This window comes from Gobio gobio (genome assembly GCF_949357685.1).
Source record: "Gobio gobio genome assembly, chromosome: 3".
Lineage (NCBI taxonomy): Eukaryota > Metazoa > Chordata > Actinopteri > Cypriniformes > Gobionidae > Gobio > Gobio gobio.
Window position 1 is genome coordinate 50,622,330 of NC_137099.1, and position 27,832 is coordinate 50,650,161.

General features: G+C 37.9%; 1 protein-coding gene across 1 annotated transcript in view; it reads left to right on the plus strand.

Annotated features, from left to right (window-relative positions):
- Positions 1 to 27,832, plus strand: part of sorcs3a (sortilin related VPS10 domain containing receptor 3a) — a gene marked incomplete at both ends in the record, with an annotated part of 376,847 nt that overhangs the window by 93,257 nt on the left and 255,758 nt on the right. The window lies entirely within an intron of this gene.

The following is a 27,832-nucleotide window of genomic DNA, read 5'->3' on the forward strand; positions in this document are numbered from 1 at the left end:
GTCGGCGATAAACACATGGGAAAATTGTCCCGGTGTGAACAGGCCTTTAGATAAAAAGGCTTTTAAGTCAAAAAGGTTTCTTAGACAAAAACATGTTTCCAGCTGTGCCCAGATTTTTCACTAGCAGAGTGATTCTTGATTTCAATGATTTTCATAAATCAGTGAGCATCTGCATTGCTTTTATATTAGCTAGACGTTTATTTTGAAACCAGCTTTCAACCCTGTCGGGATATTGGTGACATAAAAGGATAAAAACCCACTGACTTGAGAGTTAATGTCTTCTACCGGCACATTACCGCTGTGCCCTCACACAAAGCTCTTAACCCCAGGTGACATGTGGACTGACCTTTCAATTACGGCATTGTAAGTCTCTTTGGATAAAAAAAGCATCCTTTGATGGATGATTATGGCCATTTATAAATCTGTCAGGTGGACCATGTTGAATGCTCAGTTAAAATATGCAGAGAGGTTGTTCTCCTGGATGTTGGCTTTTGTTGTTTGGGCTCCCACACAAGCGCAGAAGTGTTCTTGTGGTAAACAGCCACCTGATAATGTGCGCACTTGAGATCTACAGAAAAAGGCCAGCGCCGTAGTGCGTCCCCACTGAACTCTCTCTCTCTCGCTCTCTTACTCTTGCCTCTCTGCACTCATTTCCTCTTTCCTCTCAAATTCAAGTGCTCTTATTAACATGCACAATTGAATTGCAAAGCATTAGCTCTGTTGGTCAAATTTAAACTAAGGACCAATCTACTTTGATGTTTTTTTTTCTTCCCCCATCTAAGCCTTTGACCTTTCCAGTGCTAATTGGTTTTAACAAAATCACCCAAAGGAACATTGTATTCTAAACGGATTAGAGCCTTTTAAGTTGTAATATGGGCCTTGGTTTTTACACTGATTTCTTTCTGTTCATATATATATATATATAGGTGTTATCTCTGTCGTCAACTCAGTACCTATTGGGTTATTCGTTCACCTTACTTCTGATGTAATGTTCTGTGCTTCTGCGGTTGAGTCCAAGGGGTAAAGTTCAGTGCACTGGAGCTGAAGCAGTGACTCATAGGTACGGACCTTGCAAGGGCTCTCTGTGCATGTCAGGCTGAATCATGGCAAACAAAGCATGGTGAACCTGTTTTTCCCTACATTTGCTCTGAGGAAAGAAGAATTTTTAGGAAGTCTAACCTCATGTGAAGAGTTGAGTCATTGTGTTTTACATTTGTTCTTTCCACATGGGCAACCTTTCCCACTTTTTGTAGGTTTTTAGTAGAGTTTAATCCGTTATACTCCACTGAGAATTATATTATATAATTCTAATATTGTAAAATTAATAAACAAAATCAATTGCAGCCAAAACCTTTAAGACTATTTGCTATAGATAAGCTTGAAAAAATTAAAATAAATAAGCAGCAGATTCTTTAAGTCCTGTAAATTGCGAAGCGGTGTCAGGGTTGGTGTAGGGATGAGGCGAGGACTCAAAGGTGCAGATAAATGGGCTTTTTAATGATAATAATAAAACAAAAACAAGACAAAACAAAACTACCCCGGGGGGGAAAAACAAGACTTGACTCGAGCTTGGCTTGACTTGAAGGGAGCAGGGAAACAGGAGGTACATACGACGACGATTCAGCACTGGACTGCAAACACAAGGAGATTAAATAGGGAACAAACAAAAGAGGGTAACGAGAGAAGACAGGTGGGGCAAATGAACCAATAATCAGGAAACAAGGTGGGCGGGGTTAGACAATGGACACGAGCACATGGCACAAAGAAACCCTTAACAAGACATGTGCTCAAACCAAACATGACATGAACATGCAGCTAATGAGAACTCATCAGCTGCATGTTCACACAAAACATGACATGACGTAGCACGTAGCCAGTGAAAAAACACCAACCACGTGCTACACAACATAAGACAAAACATGAAAGCACACGACCGATGTAAACATGAACCGTGTGCTACACAGAACACACAGAGAGAAGAGCACACGCTCACATGACAAAACAAACACACGGAGCATGAATGTCCGAATCCCAACACAAAACTGAAACCCAAACTAGACCGAAGTGCTGGGATCCGAACACCACGCCCCGCACACAAAACACAAGGACAGAAGAGCACGCAGCTTGAGCATGCTCAAAGCTGCGCGCTCACACAAGACAAGACAAACAATACAGGAGTGTCAGGGCTAAACAAGGACCAGCTCCTCATCCTCTAGTACCACTTTTTGAAGAATTCATCTTCCAGAATCTGGCAGTACGTTTTGGGAGTTCATTTTAGTCCATCCTGAAGTCCGTTTTGCAGAGATGGACTAAAATGAACTCCCAAAACGTACTGCCAGATTCTGGAAGATGAATTCTTCAAACAGTGGTACTAGAGGATGAGGAGCTGGTCCTTCAAGAGTCACTCTCAACCTATCTGTCCATAAAGCCTATAAAAAAACCTTCTTCATGTATTTTACAACACTTCAGCTTGTGATTCTTATCTAGTGGGGGTCATTTTTTAGGATTCTTTACCTAACTGAAGTCTCTGAGATCCTGACACCTTGCACTTCTGGAGACTCCAGGTAGGTTGCAGCTTTGGAAAATGGTGGCGCTGGAGACTAAAGGGTTCCTGATGGTTTCACACTTAATTCTTCACCTTAATTCTTAATTCTTTTGCAGTTAACAGGTGTCTTTTCTTCACCACCTGTTTTTGTCAGATCCTGCTGACCCAACGAGCATTTCACTGTCCAATGGTCATGCCTTAACTGCAATGTCTAGAATAGCATTAGTATTGCATCCTTCTCATGGGCATTTAATACTTTTTGACTTTTCAGTCTGAGTTAAATCTCTTTTTTGGCTCAATTTATCTGTAAGAGAAAACATGCCTAATAATTCTGCACACCTGAATATAAGGTGATTTTCATTTCCAGCCTTCATGAACAATTATATATCACTTATACGTTATTAAATACTAAATCAATAGTAGTTATTAGGATTACTGTGGTTTGGAATTGGTCAAATGTGCCTGGAAAAAAAATATGATCAGAAAATCAACGTGCCTAATAATTCTGCACTCCCTGTATGGATTGGACTTGTTTGTTCAGCACATCCCACAGATGCTCGATTGGATTGAGATCTGGGGATTTTGGAGGCCAAGTCAACACCTCAAACTCTTTGTTGTGCTCCTCAAACTATTCCTGAACCATTTTTGCTTTGTGGCAGGCGCATTATCCTGCTGAAAGAGGACAGAGCCACCAGGGAATATCGCTTCCATGAAAGGGTGTACATGGTCTGCAACAATGCTTAGGTAGGTGGTACGTGTCAAAGAAACATCCACATGGATTGCAGAACCCAAGGTTTCCCATCAGAACATTGCCCAAAGAATCACACTGCCTCTGCCGGCTTGCCTTCTTCCCTTCTTCCCATAGTGCATCCTGGTGCCATGTGTTCCCCCCACGTGATTTAAAAGAAATCGTGATTCATCAGACCAGGCCACCTTCTTTCATTGCTCAGTGGTCCAGTTCTGATGCTCACGTGCCCACTGTTGGCGCTTTCGACGGTAGACAAGGGTCAGCATGGGCACCCTGACTGGTCTGCGGCTATGCAGCCCCATACACAACAAACTGCGATGCACAAGTGTATTCTGACACCTTTCTATCAGAACCAGCATTAACTTCTTGAGCAATTTGAGCTACGGTTCATCACTGTTCCTTCCTTGGAGCACTTTTGATAGATACTGACCACTGCAGACCAGGAACACCCCACAAGAGCTCCAGTTTTGGAGATATGTGTCGTTCTTTTTAAATATGTTTACATATTTTTTTGTTTATATTTGACTTTTTAGTAAAATATACAAATATATAGTTTGACTTTTTAGATTTTGTTATTTCACTACATCAAGTTAGACATTTTGTCTTGGCAACTAGATAATTTTTTTTAATCTATATTGTATTTTATTTCATTTTATTTTATTTTATTTTCAAGAAACAAGTTTATTTATCTTTTTTATGGTTTAACTTTTAGTTTTAGTTATTAACTATTATAATTTTACCATTCATTTTACTCCATAAATGTTAATAAGTTTTTTTTTTTTTTTAACTAGTGCTAATTGCCCAATCTTTTTGCATTACATTGAGTAATGCAAAGAACTGCAAGCATTAGTCACATACCCTGGAAGAACATCATCATTTAGCTCTCACGTCACGCTGTCCTTGACAGTTGGAGCTTCGCTAAGTTGCCGTGCATCGCCCATCAGGTAATATCCCATAATCCTTAAGGATTCACTTCTTGATGGATGACAGCAAGCAGTCTCCGTGGTAACACATACTGGGCAGAAGTCATATCTCACAGCTGTAAAACAGACAACATATTCCCTTTCTAATTTAATCTGATTGATGCCTGGACGTAAGGTTACGCTAGTTACTTGTCTCAATTTCTCAAACGTCTAGGAGTTTTTTTTACCCCCTTCGCTTCCTTTGAGGTAAAATGTTTCCCATTAGCTGGCAGGAGCTCGGTGTGAAGAAAGAGACACATAATTAAGACAGAAGGATGTAGCAAGGCGTTAATCAAGAAGACATGCTGTTTGTTTGTGCGTTTGTGTAAGATTCATGTATGCATGTGTGACTCAGAATAAAAATTCATTGACACATGGAAAACATAAAGTGATGCCTTGCTTCTTTGGGGAAATGGAGATAATTGCTTGAAAGATAAGAATAAAAAAGCAAAGACCCAGAAAAGCTAATTGCTTTGATTCCATCTGAAGGGTACATGGATTTGAGTGAAGGCACGTGAGGTTTCTACGCTTGAGAGATGAGTGTTTGTCTTTCTTGATGAGTGTTTAATCATGGCTGTGGTTCAACTGATAAGGTCATGTAACCGTTAAGCTAATTTTTTGTGTGATCTCAATACCAAGCCACTGTTTACTCCACGATTCACAACTATCAGCATGTGCACACTATTTAGTAGACTTTATTTTTTTTAAATGCTCAAGTCACTTACACATGCGCTGTTGTGCAAGCATTGTCAACAAGGACACAAAAATGATGACCCTCCTGATGATGAAAATTACGTCACAGACAGGGCGCGGACCTCCGTGGAATGCAGACGGCCGAAGTTTACTTTGGGCTTAAAGTAAATTAATACAGAATTATTTATTTATGGGTAAACTATCCTTTTAAAAATGACCGTTATGCATTTGAGTTTTAGATACACTGAGCTGTTTCAAAATTGTAGCGAATTCATAGATAGATAGATAGATAGATAGATGGATGGATGGATGGATGGATGGATGGATGGATGGATGGATGGATGGATGGATGGATGGATGGATGGATGGATGGATGGATGGATGGACGGACGGGCGGGCAGACAGACAGACAGACAGACAGAGATATGTAGATAGATTTTTTTTCTACAAATGAATAAAAAATTAACATAATATTTATCATAATGTGGAGGATCAGGACTTCTGCTTTGATTTTTGGCATTATATCTCTCTCCTCATTGCTGGTGAGGAGAGAGAGAGAGAGAGCAGATGAGGGTTTACACAAAAAGGTTTTAACTTTTGTCTCACACTAAGGGCCTGCTTCCTGTACTCCAGGCAGTCAAATAGTGTTTGATTCGCTCAACTTGCTGGAGAGGCGGCCAGGGAAAAGCAGATGCACCTTGGGAAAAGGGAAGTTGGCTTACGAGGGAGAAGAAACACTAGTGTGCATGTTTTTGCAGTTTATTTTCCCCTTTTTGCAGTGGCTGTCAACAGGCTTGTAGGTTCATGAATGCAATAGATCTGCACTAAAGCAAGTGTCTACTTTTTCTATCTTTTTATTTTTCTCAAAGCAGCCATGTTAGTGTTTTTCTAACAGAATATTTGGGTAAATAAATGTTCTCAGAGGAGTTGATCATATCTAGGGTGATAGTTTAGGACGCAAACAACACTTTGCAAAAGTTCATCTGACCGTAACATTTTCTGTTTTTGCTTTCTGTTTGTACTCACATCCAAATGCATTTTTAAAAAAAAAACATGTTTCTATGCACAAAATGGATGCCTGATGGTTGTCAGCCAGTTTTAAAGAGCAAAAACTGATTTTTGTGGGGGGCTTTGTTGCCATGGTAACATGCTCCTTAAAGAACTGAAGTGGGAAAGAAGTGTAGTCATCAATGCATATTAAGTATAAATCTGTGTTGTTGATTTACATGACAGATAATGGGAATCAATGGCAGTCATTAGTGTGATTGAAGTGTTTAATTACTTTGTTTGATTAAAAGTGAAGACGTGCGTAAGCATCTGGACCACTTTAGGGTAAAGATGAAACTCTGACACTAGATGTATGACTTGATCATTACCATCCCGAGGCTCTGATGGGGAAAAGACTTCAAAGCAAAAAGCACTTGAAAGAATTAAATTGAACATTATTATTCAATAAAGTTCTTATTTTGCCACTTGTAACCACTCGTGTGATTAGTCTTGAGGAGTAATTCATTAAAAGTATTACTAACACGACAATGAACTTGACATTGGCAGGCGGCAGCCTATGATGTCACCACTGGTAAGCTGTCATGGGTGTTAGCTAGGCCTCCTCTCGCTATAGAGAGTCACTTTGTAGAGACCTCTGCTCCCCAGAGCTCCACCTGGATAGCAATATCAAGTGGCTCTCTGTGAACCTCCTTGGTAAACTGTCCTGGTTGTTGGAAATAGTTAGGCCTCTCACTTTTGAGAGTATTAATGTTGAGGCCTCCGTCCTCAGAGCTCGACCACGTGGCTAGGTTCCACTGGGATAGCAATTGTGAGTTGTAGGCTCTCTGAGAGCCTCGTTGCAAGATGTCCTGAGCTCTGGCATTGTTATGTCTCTTCTCAATTTAGAGAGACGTCATGTTGAGGACTCCACTCTTAGACCTAGGCCAGGCAGTTTGCTGAGTTGTAGGCTTTCTGTGAGCCTCCTTGACTACTGCGAGTGTTGTTACGCCTATCTTTATTGAGGCTCCACTCCCTAGAGCTCCGCTAGGATAGCAATTGAGAGTTGTAGGCTCTCTGAGGACCTCCTTAAAAGATGTCCTGAGCTCGGGGCATTGTTTTGTCTCTTCTCAATTTAGAGAAATGTCATGTCGAGGACTCCGCTCTTAGACCTAGGCCAGGCAGTTTGCTGAGTTGTAGGCTTTCTGTGAGCCTCCTTGACTACTGCGAGTGTTGTTCTGCCTATGTTTATTGGGGCCTAGAGCTCCGCTAGGATAGCAATTGCGAGTGGTAGGCTGTCTTTGAGCATCCTTGCAAGATGTCCGCATGTGGCGTTGTTAAGTTTCTTCACGATTTTTAGACTCGTCGTACTGCGACCTCTGTTCCTAGAGCTTTGGTAGGAGCTAGGTTGTAGGCTCTCTGGGAGCCTCCTTGGCTACTGACCCTAGTGTGGAGGGTTTCTAGGCCTTTTCTCATTGTGAGAATGGTTATACTGAGGCCTCCACTCTGCAGAGCTTCGTAGGCCAGTTAGACTTCTCCGTTAGAGTTCTTTAGCTCTTTCTGAGCTTTCTCAGTAGGCCTATTGCCCTTGGTTAGAGCATTGCTAGGCCTCTTGTTGAGGCATCCACACTTCAAGGCTGAAATGACAGAAAGAGCCACCTCGGATGCTGGCCTGAATATGAACGTAGTTAGGCTTCCTCTCTTTAGAGTCATCCTGTTGAGGCCTCCGTTCTTGAGCTCTGGTCTATGAACACGTTGCTGGTATGCACCTTAGGGATGAGGACTCATTTGAGTCCTTTGACTTAGCTCAGCCAATAAGGCACTCATCCCTTCAGCATGGCGGCGTGGGTATTCCCCATAGCACCCTCTAGGGAACGCAGCGCAAGTTCCGTTTCAAAAGGGAATGTCTCAGGTTACACATGTAACCATGGTTCCCTGAGAATAGGGAACGAGACACTGCGTCCCTTTGCCATGCTTTCAGTATTTCTGCACATGTCTCCTTCAGACAAGAAGGCGTATTTCACTGGTGCCCTTTTATACTCACGGTCGTACCAGTGGTGATGTCATAGGCTGCATGTAGACTCATGTTTCAGGCACCGGTCATGCCAGAGTCATTCGCTCATAGCGCCCTCTAGGGGATGCAGCATCTCGTTCCCTAATCTCAGGGAACCATGGTTACATGCATAACCTGGGATGTTTTATATTGCATTCAAAGTACCCGTTTTGTTAAGTTATGAGAACGTTATTTCTGAATGTTCTCTGAACATTCAAAATGTCAATTTTTTATTTTTATTTTACTTTTTGATTATGCAAATGTTAAGGGAACATTGCATTTTATCACTGTGCAAACATTATAGAAACGTTACTTTTGAATGTGCTCTAAACATTCTGAAACAAGTAGTAACATTTAAAATGTTTTAGAAAAATTTATAAGTAATATCTTTATGTCAACATTTTGTGTACATTGTAAAACCCTTACACTCTGAGGGCATTTTTAAAGACCAGATAACTTTGAATGAACATTCAATTACTTTAGTAGAGTTTCTGTTATGTTGTTTTTTTGGGGGGGGTTGCCATCATGGTGATGAGTGGAGCATGAGCTTTGTTTGAGAACAGGTATATGGTAAATGTTCTATATTGTCTTACTCAACCAGCAGTTGATATGCTAATCAAGGCATTGAGTTACCAATTAGCATGTTAGTATTTACTGAATTAGCTAATTATAGCTAGTTAAGTTTCAACTACTAAAACTATTATGTTGGTTTCACAGACAGGGCTTCATTGCAAGAATGCAATTTTTTCCTGAATATCCACACAATTGCAAATGTTTTTTTACAACAGTTCAACAAACAAAAAGGTAATATTAAGTGACGTACATTTTAAACAGTATTGTCAATATAATTTGCTCTATTTTGCAACAAAATAACAGTTCCAATGAAAGCCACAGCAAAACTGTTGTGCGTCTCCAAAACAACTGTGTTTCATTAGTCCACCTTGCTTGAAATCTCACTCTGGGGGGTGGGGTCATCAGTGTACCGATGTAGTACTGAATTCTGTGACCCTATTAGGCTCTATAGTGACAGTAGGGTTAGGATTAGTATTGGGATTAGGAGTAGGTTGGATTAGTTTAATACAGTGCCTAATAGGGTCACAAAATTCGATGGATCACAGTATTCGGCACAACAACGGCAACATGTGAGAAGTAAGGGTACAGATTAAAATATCAAATGGCCAATACTGCATACTGTTGCATATCGTCCCACTTTGAGCACGGAGTTTAATATAATTTAAACTAAAATGATTTGTACAGCCAATTTGATTATATTTAAAAACGCAAGGCAGCAACTGAACTTAAGTTTTTAAGTTCAAGTAGGTGGAACTTTTTCTGCACTGACAGTTTCAAGGTAGCTTTCATAACACTGCATGCAAGTAGAAATAAACTTTCAACAACTTCCTTTAGATCAGTTTTGGCATTTCTCTCATCACCAAGTAGAATCGGATTTCCACTTATTAAAAAACTAAAGTTATTTCTAGTTACGTGCTTTACAGATTGAAATCTATATTTTAAAGATCTGCTTAATTAAAGTTTCGGCAGATAAGCTCTCCCTGTTTCGTTCTAAAGATAATAACATCACACTTTTATTGATTTTAATTATGAATCCAAGCTATGTATAGTTCCTCTATCTGTTGTGACACCTTTGTTCTGGTGATATAGGAACATATGTGTGGTTTCTCTTATATTTAATGACAACTAGATCTGAGCAATGAGAACAGCACCCACCACAACACTTTTCCCCATGAATACCATGTGACGACTCATGGCAGTGAACTGCAGTAGCTTAATTAGACTGTGATAGAAGCCCTCCAGTCAAATTGTCACAGGGCAGCAAACTCAGATTTATGTTTTAGCATGGCCTGTTGCTCTGATTAGCGTCTAATGGACAGTTAACATGCTAATTAATAACTATATGGAGGTAATGCTTATGTATTGGTGGATAGGCTTCTGGAAGACAATATTGGGATGGACTTGATATCTTATACGTGATATCCGAGGTCCGGCTGCCTCTGAATCCTAGTACGATAGCGATATATATATATATATATATATATATATATATATATATATATATATATATATATATATATATATATATATATATATATATATATATATATATATATATATATATATATATATAGTAGGGTACAACAGGGCTAAAGGCTCCACAGGGTAAAAGGCTCCTTTGATTTTATTTTCCTCTAAACCACTAGATCTTTGACGCGATTACAGGCAGCAGCGCAAAGTTGATTCTGCGCTCATTTGATCTAATATTTGATGTTTTTAAAAGTGTTGTAGATTTAAGTAGCAAATAAGAAGCGCTAAAATGATTGAATATATTTTGAAACAAATGTCTTGTTAAACAGCTGGCTGACTTTTCCATTTAACATGGCATGGTTGTGATTCAGATTGTAAGTATCATACATGAAGTTGGGTGTCCGCCTTAGAGATAATCACCATATTTATAATGAAACCGTCATATTTAAAAATGTGATATTAATCATTTCAAATAATAGAAAATAATGTATTGTTACTACTGTAAATCTATATTAAATTAGTATGGGATCTCATTCAATGCTTTCAGAATCTTTACTTATTTAAATGATTTTGTTTCTATATTTTTACGATATGTTTTTTTATATTAACATATTTTAATGACAAGAAATTAATTATTTTATTCATCAAAATAAACCGAAAATAGTTCAAACTTTTGCCAATACCACCACTGTATACATAAAAAGGTAATATTCCTCCATTTAGATTCATTTGAATAAATATTGCATACATGATCCAGACAAAAATCTTTTTTACAGTATTTCCTGGAATTTATTGGAAACAGCCCAAACTGTCTGCAGGGTGCTAGAGCACACAGGGCCTGAGTTACACACTTTCAAAACTGAATCTATAAACAAAAAAAAGCTACAGATCAGACAACATATACTTACATGTTTATCACTTTTAGCAGTGGTTTATGTAAAGTCAAAGGGTTTCCTGTAAAATGACACCAAAATTTTGAATTTAGACCACTGTATATGGCTATGGGAAGCTTTTCAATTTGGGTAGGCCAAATCCAGGCAGAAATGGTACCAGAGTAATTTAGTGATGTATTTGAGTAACAAAGTGATGCATATCTCCAGAGAGTAGAGACTCTAAGCTTTTAAATGGTACCACATATGAGGTCAGAGCTCCTCCACAGACATTTAAAATTGAAAGTATATACATGATGATGTACAGGGTCCGCAGAGTTTAAGTGGTTAAGGTGTGCCTTTAGCCCCATTGTACCCTGTATGTCTATTGTATAAAGTTATATTATCAGAATGCTTCTCTAATTTTGAATTATATTTAGTACAGTTTATAAGCAGTTTATATATAGTTTATAACTCTTTACATTTTTGTTGATACTTTTGTAATGCCAGGTAGAATATTTTTGTTACTTTTGCATTTAAAAACCTGCGTATTTCAGCTAATATATATATTTATTATATTTTTTATTAACAAATTTTGGGAGGAACACGTTCAAATGATCTATCCAATCATAATGTCATTCCAACTTGATGTCAGCAATCAGTAATCAACATGTCTACCCAATCAGCACAAGTGGAGGATTATATAACTACCCAGTCAACTCACCAATGTTCCTCGACAGGTTTTCAGCATCCCTCCACCACCCCGTCTTCCTCACACTCATACACACCTGGTTACTTTCCCAACCAGAGATACAGGGGGAGTACTCTGGGTTCAGGCCAAATACCGAGCTCGGAGCCCTCTCCTCGGACAGCACGCCAAATAGGCATACTATTTACTATCTGGTTATTTGTACGTGTGAACTCGTGAAAAGAGTTTTCTAGTTCAGTTTCTTTTGTTTCTGTTTAGTTTTATTATTTTAGGTCTGCAAAGTGCATGCTCAACTGGTATCATTTAAATGTAAAAGCATTTGGGTTCTGGTCTTTACTCCAACTGTGTTCTGTATAATGACACTCTATAAAAATATTCTTCCTGGAGATATTTTGACTCATTTAAAATAGATCCCAGTGTCTATGTTTCATTTTAAAGTTGTGTGAAATGACACAAGCTGGCAAGAGTTTGATTCCTCACTGAGTTACGAGGCAGTAAATGCCATAAATTACACTGAGAGAGATAGAGAGAGATTTTTTGTGTGTGTGAGAGAGACAGCACATGGTATTCCATGTTCATTTTAATGAGAAATTCTCCTCATATTCTGTTAACAGCCATACTGACATAACTACACTGTGTTATGAATAGCAATCTAGCATCACTGCACGTCATATGTCACTGTATGGATTTTTTCTCTCGCCATTTAATTGAGTTATATGGCATCACTCTGGTACTACATCTAAACGTTGACATGTTTGTTCTATATAATGCCAATACCCGGAGGCGGCTGAACTATCTCTCTTTCTAGATATTTGCAAACACTAAGGGAGGAATCCACTAAGAATGAATTGAGCCCACATATAGCGTAATTTATTCCCATGCAATGTCTTTGTTGTTTCAGTGCCTGTTAAGAATTATGTAAATCAGGAAACGACACAAACATGCTTCAAAAAAATTAACGCTGAATGCAATTTTCACTGTGCAATTTCCCATCTTGCAGAGCTACGTTGTGGAGGATGTACCAGACTAGCAATGGTATATTTCACTGGGATTGTACAGAATTGCTTAACCAATGTGATTCAGGAAAATTTATATTTTCATTATGAATCAACCAAAAAGTGCTGGGCCATATACATATTACATGTGGCAAGGAGGGGGTGTGATATTGAGAATTCAATTGAGAATGCATTGCAAATTACAATTTGAATTTCAACAGCAAGACAGTATGAAAAATTGCAGTTCGTATTTGAATATAAGGACGTTTATTAAATTGAAATTCAAAAATTCATATGACTAATTTCTAAGAAAAAACAACGTTTGGATAGATGGATGGATGGAAAGAAAAACTATGTTTGTCAAGAGGATGGATGGATGGAGACTGATTTTATAGATAAATAGATAGATAGATAGATAGATAGATAGATAGATAGATAGATAGATAGATAGATAGATAGATAGATAGATAGATAGATAGATAGATAGATAGATAGATAGATAGATATAGATAGATAGATAGATAGATAGATAGATAGATAGATAGATAGATAGATAGATAGATAGATAGATAGATAGATAGATAGATAGATAGATAGATAGATAGATGATAGATAGATAGATAGATAGATAGATAGATAGATAGATAGATAGATAGATAGATAGATAGATAGATAGATAGATAGATAGATGATAGATAGATAGATAGATAGATAGATAGATAGATAGATAGATAGATAGATAGATAGATAGATAGATAGATAGATAGATAGATAGATAGATAGATTAATTGATTGATTGCCAGTCATGTGTATATCAATAGCATATGTCCATTACTCCGGTTCCAACATCTAAATCAAACATGTTGACGCATCAAGGCTAATGCTTTGCGCTAATCCATAGGGAGCCTTTCAGTCCCCATCTGCAATACTGTTTTGACATGATGTGGCACTGAAACATTAAATCTGCCTTCTGCCGCAGAGGAAGACTCAATCTGTTCAGCGTCCGTTATGTCTCGGTGAACATTGTAAAAGTGTTAGCCAAAAGGCAGTGATGACATTTCCAAACATTTGTCTGGCAGCCACCATTAACTGCAGGTGCATTTGTTAAAAAACATCTTATGTTTATGAGTTATTCCTAAAAAAAACTTGGCTGAGCTTCTTGACTTCAGTGACTGATTTGATTCAACAGATTCACAAACAGGCCTCTTACTCTCCTGCTTAAAATGCAATACTTAATTCATGACCACACGGGTCAGCATGTAGTTGACCCTGCAGTAGCCTCCGGCTAACAGGCGATAAAAGGATTCAAGATTCAAAAAGAGATGGAGAGAGAGTTTTTCTAAAGGAGCCATTAGTCCCTTCATTAGTAGTGGGGCAAACCGCATCACTTCGAAATTGAGTTTGACACTTTAAATTGGTCTTTGTGGACATGGAACATTTAGTTATGCTAATAATATTTCTGTTTGTCGCAGTTGCTTTAATTAAAGTCCAATGATGATAATCCAAGTCATGGATAATTGACATTTCTTTGATTAATTGCAGGTCAATTGGGGTTTTGCGGAGAGCAGCACCAATGAAGGAGTAGTGTCTACTTGCATCCTCTTTTTACTAGTACACACAGTAATCATGTGACAAGTTAAACGAATTAACTAGTGGGTAAGCTCTTGAATGGGACTCTGAGCCTCAATGATTGAAACCAACAGTCTGAAAGCTAAATGGATTATGGGTTTTGCACAAACGTGAATCTAATGAAATGCTCAAAACCGATTTATCAGTGGCTGAACGTAGTTTGCAAATATCTCCTTTTCTGTTGAGACTTCTGACTAGGGCTGTAAGATTTGGTAAAAAAAAAAAAAAAAACACTGCAATTATTCAATATTCTATTTGTTAGATGCGCAGCTAGACTATATTTATTCATATAGGTTCCAGCACTCCCTGCTACAGAGAATAAAAATGTAAAAAGGATATAATAATGGATGATAATGGATGACAATAACGGCACAGTAATTGGTCATTTTTAAGGGATTAAGGACCCTATCATACACCCAAAGCGACGCCTGGTTTGACACAAGTGTTTTTTGCTAGTTTTAGCCAGAAGCAGTTATCATTTTCATGTCCAGTGCCACGTTGTTTAAATAGCAAATGCACTTGCGCCCATCTGTTCTGCCCATGGGCGTGCTAGTCTGAAAACGATGTGTGTTCAGGCGCGTTGTTGGCGCGGTGCCATTTTGAGGCAACTGAAAATGACTGCACCATTGACCAACAAAAACCTGGTCTAAAGTCAATAGCCCAGTATTTTTTGTGTTATTTAAAAGGCGCGTTAGTAATATGCGCGGGGTGGGTGCACAACACGCGTACACTCTGCTTATTACACACACAGGGATGCGCAGCAGCACACAAACATGCCGAATATTAAAAAAAGAAGGATTACAATGAAAAAGATTATTATTGTGTATATAAATATAAAAATGCCTACATGTCATATAATGGATAGTCATTGCATGTATCATAATTACCCATTTGCAGTAATGATGAATGAAATTGGCGAATTATTTGACCAATCGTGGCAATACACATGTATTTAAACTGACTCGTCAGGTTGAGGGTGTCTATATTCCGCCATATAAATAGCGAATCCTCCGTGGTGCAAGTGTAACTGGCTTTTAAGGGAATGGGAGATGAGACTCTGATTGGTTTATTGCACGTTACTTCCAAAACACACCCATAACCCATTAAGAGACTTTTGGACCACGGCGACCATTTTTTGTTGTTGTTAAACTCGCAAAAGTGGATTCGGACACGCCCTAAGTGCACCTGCGCCATGCAAAAGGGTAAGGTAAAATAGGGTCCTATGTGTTGAAAGTGTTTAATGCTCAGTTATGTTGAAGATTTAGAAGAGTTTCTGTGATGTTTTTAAATTTTGGGGTCCATCACACACACAAACGAAGATCTGCTGTGAAGAGAAGCGGTTCTGATGCCTGTGCCTAACTGTGATGGGCAACATCACGACTATGACGAGAAAAAAACAGGCATGCTTGACTCGAGCATTCTGTCCTTTTTAGGGTCTCATTTTCCTGTTTTCTTTGGTCCGTGTTGTGTTCATATTTCATTCTAACGGCACCAAAGTTCGATTTAAAGAGGGCAAGACCCATCTTTCCTGTGGTCGTGGTCCGCTTGTTTAGTGCACACCAGGGTTCTGATGGCGGCGTTCACACATATTCAAATGAACCGCACTAACAGAGCAATCGCATAGGGTTCGGTTTAATCGAACCAAACATGCCAAGTGTGAACACACCATAAATTAACTTCTTGTATTCTTGTTGTACCGACCTAAACGAATTGCATGTAAAATTTTCCTTAATCAAGTTAATTGGGGGAAAAAAATCCATTAAGTCAAGTCCTTTATTTTATTTATACCTTTATTTATATAGTGCTTTTTACAATACATATTGTTTCAAATCATCTTTACAGGGATAACAGGAAAATAATTAAATGGTGCAAACAGAGTACAGCAGGTCTAAAAGAAAATAGTGTCATTGTTGAGCAGAAGTCAGTTCAGTGTTGATTCGGTTCTGTTGTAAAGGTCATCAATTATTAAATTAGTTCATTTAATCTATAAAGTATTTCTGCAGAAAACAGTGATGTCATCGTCCAGCTCAGTTCAGTTCGCATCCAATAGTGTTAGTGCAGTCAAATCAATATTATTGCTGAACATTAAGTGTCCCCAACTAAGCAAGCCAGAGGCGACAGTGGCAAGGAACCCAAACTCAATCAGGTGATAGAATGGAGAAAAAACCTTAGGAGAAACCAGGCTCAGGTAATTTCTCCTCTGGCCAAAAAACAAACACAGTGTCATTATGCTCCAGGCTGCATCACATGTCAGAAATTTGATTAATTTATTAAAGGCAGAATATGTCATTTTCGCCACTAGAGGTCGCTTGTTCAAAACAATGGCGTAGCTTGATGACGCCTGGATTTCGCGGAATCACGGGAGTTGGGCAGAAATCTAGTTCATGGATGAGCTAATTGTGGCATAATAAAAGCTCCATTGCTGTCAAACCGTGTCTCTCATTAGTAATCCCTCTAGCAACCTTGTTCTGCTTTCAGACCCACACTGCTTCATTATGTTAATAAATCTTTAATACTGCCAAATTATCTGAAATGCCTTTATAGACGGCTTATGGTAGAGAAATTAACATTCAATTCACGGGCAACAGCTCTGGTGGACATTCCTGCAGTCAGCATGCCAATTGCACGCTCCCTCAAATCTTGCGACACCTGTGGCATTGTGCTGTGTGATAAAACTGCACATTATAGAGTGGCCTTTTATTGTGGCCAGCCTAAGGCACACCTGTGCAATAATGCTGTCTAATCAGTATCTTGATATGCCACACCTGTGAGGTAGACGGATTATCTCGGCAAAAGGAGAAGTGCTCACTAACACAGATTTAGACAGATTTGGGAACAATATTTGAGAGAAATAGGCCTTTTGTGTACATAGAAAAAGTCTTAGATCCTTGAGTTCAGCTCATGATAATGGGGGCAAAAACAAAAGTGTTGCATTTATAATTTTGTTCAGTGTATAAAATAAGACGAAATCGAGGGTAACACGGGTATGCTGTCATTGATAGGCGACACATGGACACGGTCCGTGTCCTGGTTAAAATTGCTTATTTCTCTGGATTTAAACATTCTTGGAAACATTTGGGATAATGTAAGTGTGGCGGGTGTGGTAATAGAGGGAATGATAGAAAAGCACCAAGGCATCATGAAGCTTCGAAGCGTTATGAATCAGTGAGCCGAATCATGATTCGGATCGCGTGTCAAACCGCCAAACTGCTGAAATTTGGCGATTCAAACCGCTGATTCGACTCGCTGATTCATAACGCTTCGAAGCTTCATGATGCCTTGTTTTGAAATCGTCATCACTATGTAAGTCATTATTTAGGGTTTTTTTGCGCACAAAAACTTTTCTCGCCGATTCATAAAGTTATTTTAGAACCACTGTAGTGAGATGGACTTTGTAACGATGTCTTTAGTACCTTTTAAGGGTCTTGAGAGTGTAAAGTGCCATTGTGCCAATTGAGGCCTTTCAGAGCCATCAGATTTCAACTAAAATATCTTCATTTCTGTTCCGAAGATGAACGGAGGTCTTACGGGTGTCGAACGACATGAGGGTAAGTAATTAATGACAGAATTTTCATTTTTGGGTGAACTAACCCTTTAATACAATAGTTAATGGTAAGAACTTGCTTGCTTGAGAAATAGAGGAGGAGATGGGGAGGGATACTGGACGAACTGTCACTGGGACGGCTCATTGACTGCTGCTTATATGCTTGTAATGATGATTGACAGCACTGGATAATTAGGCCCCACCTACATTTGGAACTTAATTTCTGCTTGTTTTGCAGTGGTTTATTGTGTATTATGCTGAGTACCAGTAATCAGAGGTGGATCCGTGCTTTATTTGTCAGCAAAAGTTCTGCTGATCTGCTGGAAAGTACAATGCAGAATAGCATCAAGAGGTGTGAGCCTCCACACTGTGTTTGTGTAAAATGCCACTGCAGCCGAGTCGTCTGTGGCTTTCACACAATAAAGCATAGAAGCCCTAAGGGACAACAAGAAATGTCTCAGTCTCTCACACACACCTATATAAGTCTTTCTTTCTTTCTTGTGTGAAACATTTTTTACATCATATTGCTAATGGCAAGCGAATTTTACCTTCTAGCTGTGTGGCTTTCACCCAATCCAAGTACATCAGTGAGATTATCCATATCTGCAATGTAAGTTTAATGAATAAATGATAAAAATGCATTTTGGAAAAGATACATATAATAATAAGTATAGTACTTGTAAAATTATATAAAGAAATGGGGGGAAAAAATCTAATTTTCTTATGGTTTATATTGCAGCGTCTGCATATCTTCTCTCCCGGGTTTTTGATGCGAGTCTCTCTCAATTTCTAGATCAAGTCTATATTTTCAGAGGATTGTTCCCCCTGCTCTTTAAATAGCTTAATGTTAATCTCTATTAAAATGGCTCATGGGTCTCTGAACAGATCTTGAGAGTTAAGACGGAGTAAAGATTTCAGAGGTTGTGATTCTTCCAGCTCGGACAAGACTTCCCATAATTTGTTTCTCTTCTTATTTAAATGACCTGCCACTCTTAGACCAACACAATCTCATGACAATTCATAACTACTTTACGTTTTGGCAAATTGTGTCTTATTTGTATTGTACAATCCTGTGCACTCAAAACATGATTTTTTTTTGCCTCTTGTTCAAACAATTAAAATGAGCTAAAGTAACATGATTTTTTTTTACATTTTGTCACAACTTTTTAATTTAATTGTGTTCAATCAACCTAATATGTAAAACTGAAGTTTACTTAATTAATTTGTGTTAAAACTACATGAATCATTTTTGTTGACAACTAACTGGGCAGTGGATTTCCCAGCATGCTTTGCAATGGACTGCATTAGGAGAGTAAATTTAGGGATTAATTGTATGCGTTTTTCAGTAAAGGGAAAGATGTTGTTATAATTTGTTACATTTTTATAGCGCTTTTCTAGGCACTCAAAGCACTTTACATAGAAGGGGGGAATCTCCTCAACCACCACCAATGTGCAGCATACACCTGATGTTAGTGTTTAATGTTAATAGTTTAATGTTCAGTTAGTTATGAGTCACTTATAAGTCATTAGTTAATGATGAACTCATCATTTACAAACAGACTGTCCTTAAAAAAAACAACAAAAAACAAAACACTCTATAGGTCCCTTTTCAAGCACCATATTACGACCTTTATTTACGTTTTAAAGTCATGCGCCCTCTAGCTGGTGTAAAAATAATGACAGTGTCGTGTTACGTCTGTCATCATGAAATGACGTATGACTGTCGTTACCAATCAAAATACGTGTTCATTTAAATGCATTGTGTGGACTATTTATCACTATTTGTCACTTTTCCATTTAGCAAAACAATTTTTTTTTATTAACAACTACACCCATCCCACCCCTAAACCTACCCAGTGATGTATAGTGCATATACACTGCATGGGCACATGCAATCCCTAGGATTGAACCCACGATTGCATGATCACAATTACATGATGTTGTAATTTGCAAAGCTCTACCAATTGAGCTACGCAAAACCCTAAATATGACGCAAATAAAAGGGAACAATGCATTAAAATGAAAGTGTGCTGTTGTCGATAGGGGCACAACTTTAGTAAACGCTTCAATGGGTCGTATTTCATGAATTAAAATGAAAGTGTCCTGTTGTCGATAGGGGCGCAACTTTAGTAAATGCTTCTATGGGTCGTATTTCATTAATTAAAATAAAAGTGTGCTGTTGTCAATAGGGGCGCAACTTTAGTAAACGCTTCTATGGGTCGTATTTCATGAATTAAAATGAAAGTGTGCTGTTGTCGATGGGGGCGCAACTTTAGTAAACGCTTTTATGGGTCGTATTTCATGAATTAAAATGAAAGTTTGCTGTTGTCGATGGGGGCGCAACTTTAGTAAACGATTCTATGGGTCGTATTTCATGAATTAAAATGAAAGTGTCCTGTTGTCGATAGGGGCACAACTTTAGTAAATGCTTCAATGGGTCATATATCATGAATTAAAATGAAAGTGTCCTGTTGTCGATAGGGGCGCAACTTTAGTAAACGCTTCTATGGGTCGTATTTCATGAATTAAAATGAAAGTGTGCTGTTGTCGATAGGGGCGCAACTTTAGTAAATGCTCCTATGGGTCGTATTTCATGAATTAAAATGAAAGTGTCCTGTTGTCGATAGGGGCGCAACTTTAGTAAATGCTTCTATGGGTCGTATTTCATTAATTAAAATGAAAGTGTGCTATTGTCGACAGGGGCGCAACTTTAGTAAACGCTTCTATGGGTCGTATTTCATGAATTAAAATGAAAGTGTCCTGTAGTCGATAGGGGCGCAACTTTAGTAAATGCTTCTATGGGTCGTATTTCATTAATTAAAATGAAAGTGTGCTATTGTCGACAGGGGCGCAACTTTAGTAAACGCTTCTATGGGTCGTATTTCATGAATTAAAATGAAAGTGTCCTGTTGTCGATAGGGGCACAACTTTAGTAAACGCTTCTATGGGTCGTATTTCATGAATTAAAATGAAAGTGTCCTGTAGTCGATAGGGGCGCAACTTTAGTAAATGCTCCTATGGGTCGTATTTCATGAATTAAAATGAAAGTGTGATGTTGTCGATAGGGGCGCAACTTTAGTAAATGCTCCTATGGGTCGTATTTCATGAATTAAAATGAAAGTGTCCTGTTGTCGATATGGGCACAACTTTAGTAAATGCTCCTATGGGTCGTATTTCATGAATTAAAATGAAAGTGTCCTGTAGTCGATAGGGGCGCAACTTTAGTAAACGCTCCTATGGGTCGTATTTCATGAATTAAAATGAAAGTGTGCTGTTGTCGATAGGGGCGCAACTTTAGTAAACGCTTCTATGGGTCGTATTTCATAAATTAAAATGAAAGTGTCCTGTTGTCGATAGGGAAGCAACTTTAGTAAATGCTTCTATGGGTCGTATTTCATGAATTAAAATGAAAGTGTGCTGTTGTCGATAGGTGCGCAACTTTAGTAAACGCTTCTATGGGTTGTATTTCATAAATTAAAATGAAAGTGTCCTGTTGTCGATAGGGGCACAACTTTAGTAAACGCTCCTATGGGTCGTATTTCATGAATTAAAATGAAAGTGTCCTGTTGTCGATAGGGGCGCAACTTTAGTAAACGCTTCTATGGGTCGTATTTCATGAATTAAAATGAAAGTGTGCTGTTGTCGATAGGGGCTCAACTTTAGTAAATGCTTCTATGGGTCGTATTTCATGAATTAAAATGAAAGTGTCCTGTTGTCGATAGGGAAGCAACTTTAGTAAACACTCCTATGGGTTGTATTTCATGAATTAAAATGAAAGTGTGCTGTTGTCGATAGGGCGCAACTTTAGTAAACGCTCCTATTGGTCGTATTTCATGAATTAAAATGAAAGTGTGCTGTTGTCGATAGGGGCACAACTTTAGTAAATGCTCCAATGGGTCGTATTTCATGAATTAAAATGAAAGTGTGCTGTTGTCGATAGGGGCACAACTTTAGTAAACGCTCCAATTGGTCGTATTTCATGAATTAAAATGAAAGTGTGCTGTTGTCGATAGGGGCGCAACTTTAGTAAATGCTCCTATGGGTCGTATTTCATGAATTAAAATGAAAGTGTCCTGTTGTCGATAGGGGCACAACTTTAGTAAACGCTCCAATTGGTCGTATTTCATGAATTAAAATGAAAGTGTGCTGTTGTCGATAGGGGCAAAACTTTAGTAAATGCTCCAATGGGTCGTATTTCATGAATTAAAATGAAAGTGTCCTGTTGTTGATAGGGGCGCAACTTTAGTAAACGCTCCAATTGGTCGTATTTCATGAATTAAAATGAAAGTGTGCTGTTGTCGATAGGGGCACAACTTTAGTAAATGCTCCAATGGGTCGTATTTCATGAATTAAAATGAAAGTGTCCTGTTGTTGATAGGGGCGCAACTTTAGTAAACGCTCCAATTGGTCGTATTTCATGAATTAAAATGAAAGTGTGCTGTTGTCGATAGGGGCGCAACTTTAGTAAATGCTCCTATGGGTCGTATTTCATGAATTAAAATGAAAGTGTCCTGTTGTCGATAGGGGCACAACTTTAGTAAACGCTCCAATTGGTCGTATTTCATGAATTAAAATGAAAGTGTGCTGTTGTCGATAGGGGCGCAACTTTAGTAAATGCTCCTATGGGTCGTATTTCATAAATTCAAATGAAAGTGTGCTGTTGTCGATAGGGGCGCAACTTTAGTAAATGCTCCTATGGGTCGTATTTCATAAATTCAAATGAAAGTGTGCTGTTGTCGATTGGGGCGCAACTTTAGTAAACGCTCCTATGGGTCGTATTTCATGAATTAAAATGAAAGTGTGCTGTTGTTGATAGGGGCGCAACTTTAGTAAATGCTCCTATGGGTCGTATTTCATGAATTAAAATTAAAGTGTGCTGTTGTCGATAGGGGCACAACTTTAGTAAACACTCCTATGGGTCGTATATCATGAATTAAAATGAAAGTGTCCTGTTGTCGATAGGGGAGCAACTTTAGTAAACGCTCCTATGGGTCGTATTTCATGAATTAAAATGAAAGTGTGCTGTTGTCGATAGGGGCACAACTTTAGTAAACGCTCCTTTGGGTCGTATTTCATGAATTAAAATGAAAGTGTCCTGTTGTCGATAGGGGCGCAACTTTAGTAAACGCTCCTATGGGTCGTATATCATGAATTAAAATGAAAGTGTCCTGTTGTCGATAGGGGCGCAACTTTAGTAAAAGCTCCAATGGGTCGTATTTCAGGAAAGTGACAAACGACCTATATATGTGTATTGGTTGGAGGACATGTTGTTTACAAAACATGATTATACATTCATAAACGATTAATTAGTGATATGCTAACATTTTATGAATGTTTTATTAATTCAGTTATAAGTCATTTAAAAATTATTAGTTAATACGTTCATAAATTATTAATAAGTGGTATGCTGTACCCCTATATATTCGTATATATAAGTGATGTATAGTTTACACTTTAGATTAGGGGATGCAGAAAGTGTTAAATGACTTGTATACACGCACACACAATGTAAAAAAGGTAAGAAAGATCTACAAATGAAATGTAACTCATTTGCAAGTTATGAATAGTTTACACTTTAGATTAGGGGGTGCAGAAAGCTTTGTAAATGATTTATTCATGCGTTTACACACCATCTATAACAGGTGTTGAACACTTTGTGTACTGCAGTGTACTCCAGTGCTGACTGGTGAGGGTATAGACTGCTGTTTTCTCTGGCACACAGGGAGTCTTTATCTTCAGTGGAAGGTGGAACTGGTTCACATTATCACAGATCAAAGTATTTATTAAACCAACTTGAATCCACTGACAGTAAACCATTTACAAATGTTTATCCCCTTGAAAACAAATACATTACTCTTCTTACAAAATGCTGTTTTGCATGTTTGTGCTTTTGAACACAGACCAGCTTATACTGATCATTTACAAATGGTCTGTTCATAATTTGTTCAAGATTAACCATTGTTTATTGAGATGATCCTAAAACAAGTTTGACATAAATACTTGAATGATTTATAAGTGATAAATAGTGTATCAAGTAATAACTCATTAACCATTTACTATTGATCTGTTTGATTTATTTCATGATTTACACATTTGTGTATGATAACTTACAGCACATTTGTATATCGTTAACATACCACTTATTAATAAGTTATATTTATATGGTCATGTTTTGTAATTGATTAGTTCATCATTAACTAATAATTAATAAATCACTTATTACTGAATTAACTAAATATGTATAAAATGTTAGCATAGCACCTATTAATCATTTGTGAACATATAGTCATGTTTTGTAAATGATTAGTTCATCATTAACTAATAACTTATAAATGACTTATAACTGAACGTTGTTATAAAGTGTTACCAACTCGATTGCAATTCATTGCATGCATTTGTTTTTTATGAGTTTGAGGTGGGGTTAGAGGGATTCGTATGAAATTACCACCTTGTAAAATAGTTATATTTTCCTATAAGATTGAGTTGGTTTTTTGGTTTGAACCATCTGTTCTCCACAAGTCTAAACACCTATTTTTTTTTTTTTTTTTTTTTTTACAAATATCAGCATCACTCTTTTAGGTTGCACAGCCTTGGTGTTTGCTGAAGCCACTCCAGACTCTTTTGTTTGAAGGGTTTAAACATCTAGAGGAGCAACATCTAACATTTTTTACCTTCCATGACTTTTATCTGCTGAAACAGACACAGAATAGTCGCTACTACCAACATGAGTCAAAGTGACAGCTTGTTTGTCGCCCTGCTTCAGGGGAGAGGCCTGTTTTACACTAGGCAAAGCTATCAAAGGAAAATGAATATGAATATGCAAATGAAACCCATAATCTCAAACCTACCTAGACCTGTACAGGAAGCACAGCAGCATCTGACATAAGGAAACGGCCGTAATTATGTAAAATGTCAACGTGAGGAACCATGTGTTGCAACTGTGACTTATAATCATGGCTGCCCTCTGTCAGTTGCTGTCGTTCCACCTTGCATTTGTTAGGCAAATGTAAGCACTGAGGCTTTTATTAATTATGTAACTGTCTGTTGCCTAATAGGATGCTGTTCATTTTGGTACTTTTGGTTTCAAATATAATTAAGTCATGGTGGAAGTCAGTACCATTTGACTGTGTTAAGTTGCGTGAACATTATAAATTCATTTTGGAAGTCAGATTTAGAGATTTTTTTAATAGTTTTTAGGCCAATATGTTGTGTAAAAATGAGTTTGGCTTTGTATAAGTTGCAGTAACAACTGTGAACATATCTTCTTTGCGATCAGCTTATTTGTTCAAATTCAAAAGGGTTATGTATAATGGAGAGTGGGGTAAGCTGTGCCACTTTTTACTTCAAGTTGTCCTCTTTAGGGAGAATGTCTGCAAATAATTTAAAAAAGTTGTCCAGTGACATGACTGCACATTAGGGGTAAGCTGTGCCACATCAGTGAGCAATACATACAATAATTTGCTTGTATTTATCAGTATAAAATTAAATTAATTTAAATACAATCTAAGAACAAAATAGAAATAAAAAATATATATTTTATTTATAAGCCTAGAAAATTAAATACATACAATGATTTCAATACTTTACTTAAAAACCACAAAGATAAAGTTTTAATGTTCAAAATATTTGAATGCAGTGAGATCATTTTCAACATTTTGTAATGATTTAATTTCCTGCATTTGGAGGCAAAACTACTGGCACAGTTTACCCTAAAGAATCTGATACATTGCCATACAATTTTGGCATAAATGCTTCCTTTAATAAGCAATGGCAGATTTGTTGCCAGATCATTTTATGCATTGACAATTCATGGATGTGTGCTGTGTAGTTTTCCATGTTATTTAATATCATTAGATACTATTATATTTTTTTATTATATTTTTTTATATGTCTATATATGTCTATATACAGTGTTTTTATCTTTTTAATAAGCTAAAGGAAAATAAGAAATTAGAGTGTTTTTATGTTTTATTTCAAGTAACTTTTTAAATGGTTATTTTAGTTAACTACAATTAACCTGGTAGTTTTAGACTTGGTCCAGGCAGCTGTATATGATTGCATATTTGCTAGTTTAAGTGGGTGACACATCTTACCCCTCTCTCCCCTACTGTGCCACCATAAAGTGAATAAAACCAAATAGAAAACACATTTTTAAGCTTTTATCATTTTCAGTGGCGTGCGCAGTGAAGCATGTTGATGCATTTCATGGGGCCAGTGTGGTGAATGTGTGATGCGCGTGCATGCATGAGTGTTTGACGTTCTGGATGGCTAGTTCAGCAGCTCCCGCTGTCTTCTCACTGACCCTGAGGCTAAAAGCTCTCACAGATCATAGAGCCCAAGGTCAGGGTTGAGAACTATCAAGCTCAAACCCACCCGGCTTAAAGCCTTGAAGGCTGATTGAGTCTCGCCTGTTGACACAAAAGAGAAGTAAACACAACAATGCGGGGTCAGAAACAGAAACAAAGAAGGGCTTTTGGAAAATGAGCATAGTTATCCACCAGTGTTTAGGCGCCAGCTTTGATGGCTTTTTCTGGCCATTACTCTAAAGTAGAGATGTCACAAATTGCTGGAATTTTGGATCCAAGTTGATACTGAAAAAAGCTTGGCACTGTTTTAATGTAAACATAGTTAGTTTGTCTTGTGAATATAAGTGAATGTAAACAGACAGGACAGACATCAGTACAAATCCAGTAATGCATGCAGTGTAAATGTAGTGTAGACACAGTCAAATATGCCTTATGCTGTTTAATATTGGACAAACAACGGCATTAACATGATCAAATGAGAACCACCCACTATATATATATATATATATACACTATATTGCCAAACATTTTGGGTTGCCTGCCTTTACATGCACATGAATTTGAATGACATCCCATTCTTCACCCATGAAGGGTTTAATACGGAGTTGGCCCACCCTTTGCAGCTATACCAGCTTCAACTCTTCTTGGAAGGCTTTCCACAAGGTTTAGAAGTGTGTTTATGGGAATTGTTGACCATTCTTCTAGAAGCGCATTTGTGAGGTCAGGATGAGAAGGCCTGGCTCGCAGTCTCCGCTCTAATTCATCCCAACGGTGTTCTGTCGGGTTGAGGTCAGGACTCTGTGCAGGCCAGTCAAGTTCCTCCACACCAAACTCGCTCATCCATGTCTTTATGGACCTTGCTTTGTTGCAATGTTGCACAGTCATGTTGGAAGAGAAAGGGGTCATCCCCAAACTGTTCCCACAAAGGTGGGAGCATGAAATTGTTCAAAATGTCTTGGTATGCTGAAGCATTAAAGTGCCCCTATTATGCTATGTTAACATTTGCTAATTTAGTTTTGGAGGTCTCCTACAACAAGTTTACATGCATCAAAGGTCAAAAAACACTTTAAATTTCTCATAATATATATTGCACATCACCACAGTGTTCAATGATCTACAAATTACTCGATAGATGAAACAGTCTCTCTAAATCCCTCCTTTCCGCGAGCCTGCTCTACTCTGATTGGCCAGATGGCCAGATGCGTTCAGCGCACGTCAGATATTTCTTGTATATTTCTAATTTATTGCGGTGCATATGCAGGAACTGTATCAATAACAGCGCATATGTTAGCCTAGCACTAATGTGAATGACTGATATAATGTTAAAGTTTGCAAAACAAATCTTGCTCCATCCTTTACCTTTACTCAAAGTAGAATGACAGAAAATCTGCATTAATAGACACAGTGTTAGGTAATACTGCAGCCCACAGCTGATTTACAGTAGTATTTCAGTAAGACAGTAATAACGTGAGTTAGCTGGTTAGCCAGATACCTACACCATATGAAACACAATAAACACATTGTAAAGCACAGTATCTTCTCGACATGATGCTATCCAGTATCCACAGGAATCAGCTGCATTGTTTGAGGTGGTCAAGTTCTCCCTGGACAGACAATATGCTAATGTTTCGTCTTGACATCACAATGAAACGGCTTAAAAAACGATTCGTTTAATTGACTCAGAGTCGACTCTTGCATTTGAGAGACAATAACTTTATATACGGTGCACATTCAGTTGTTTTCATTCACTTA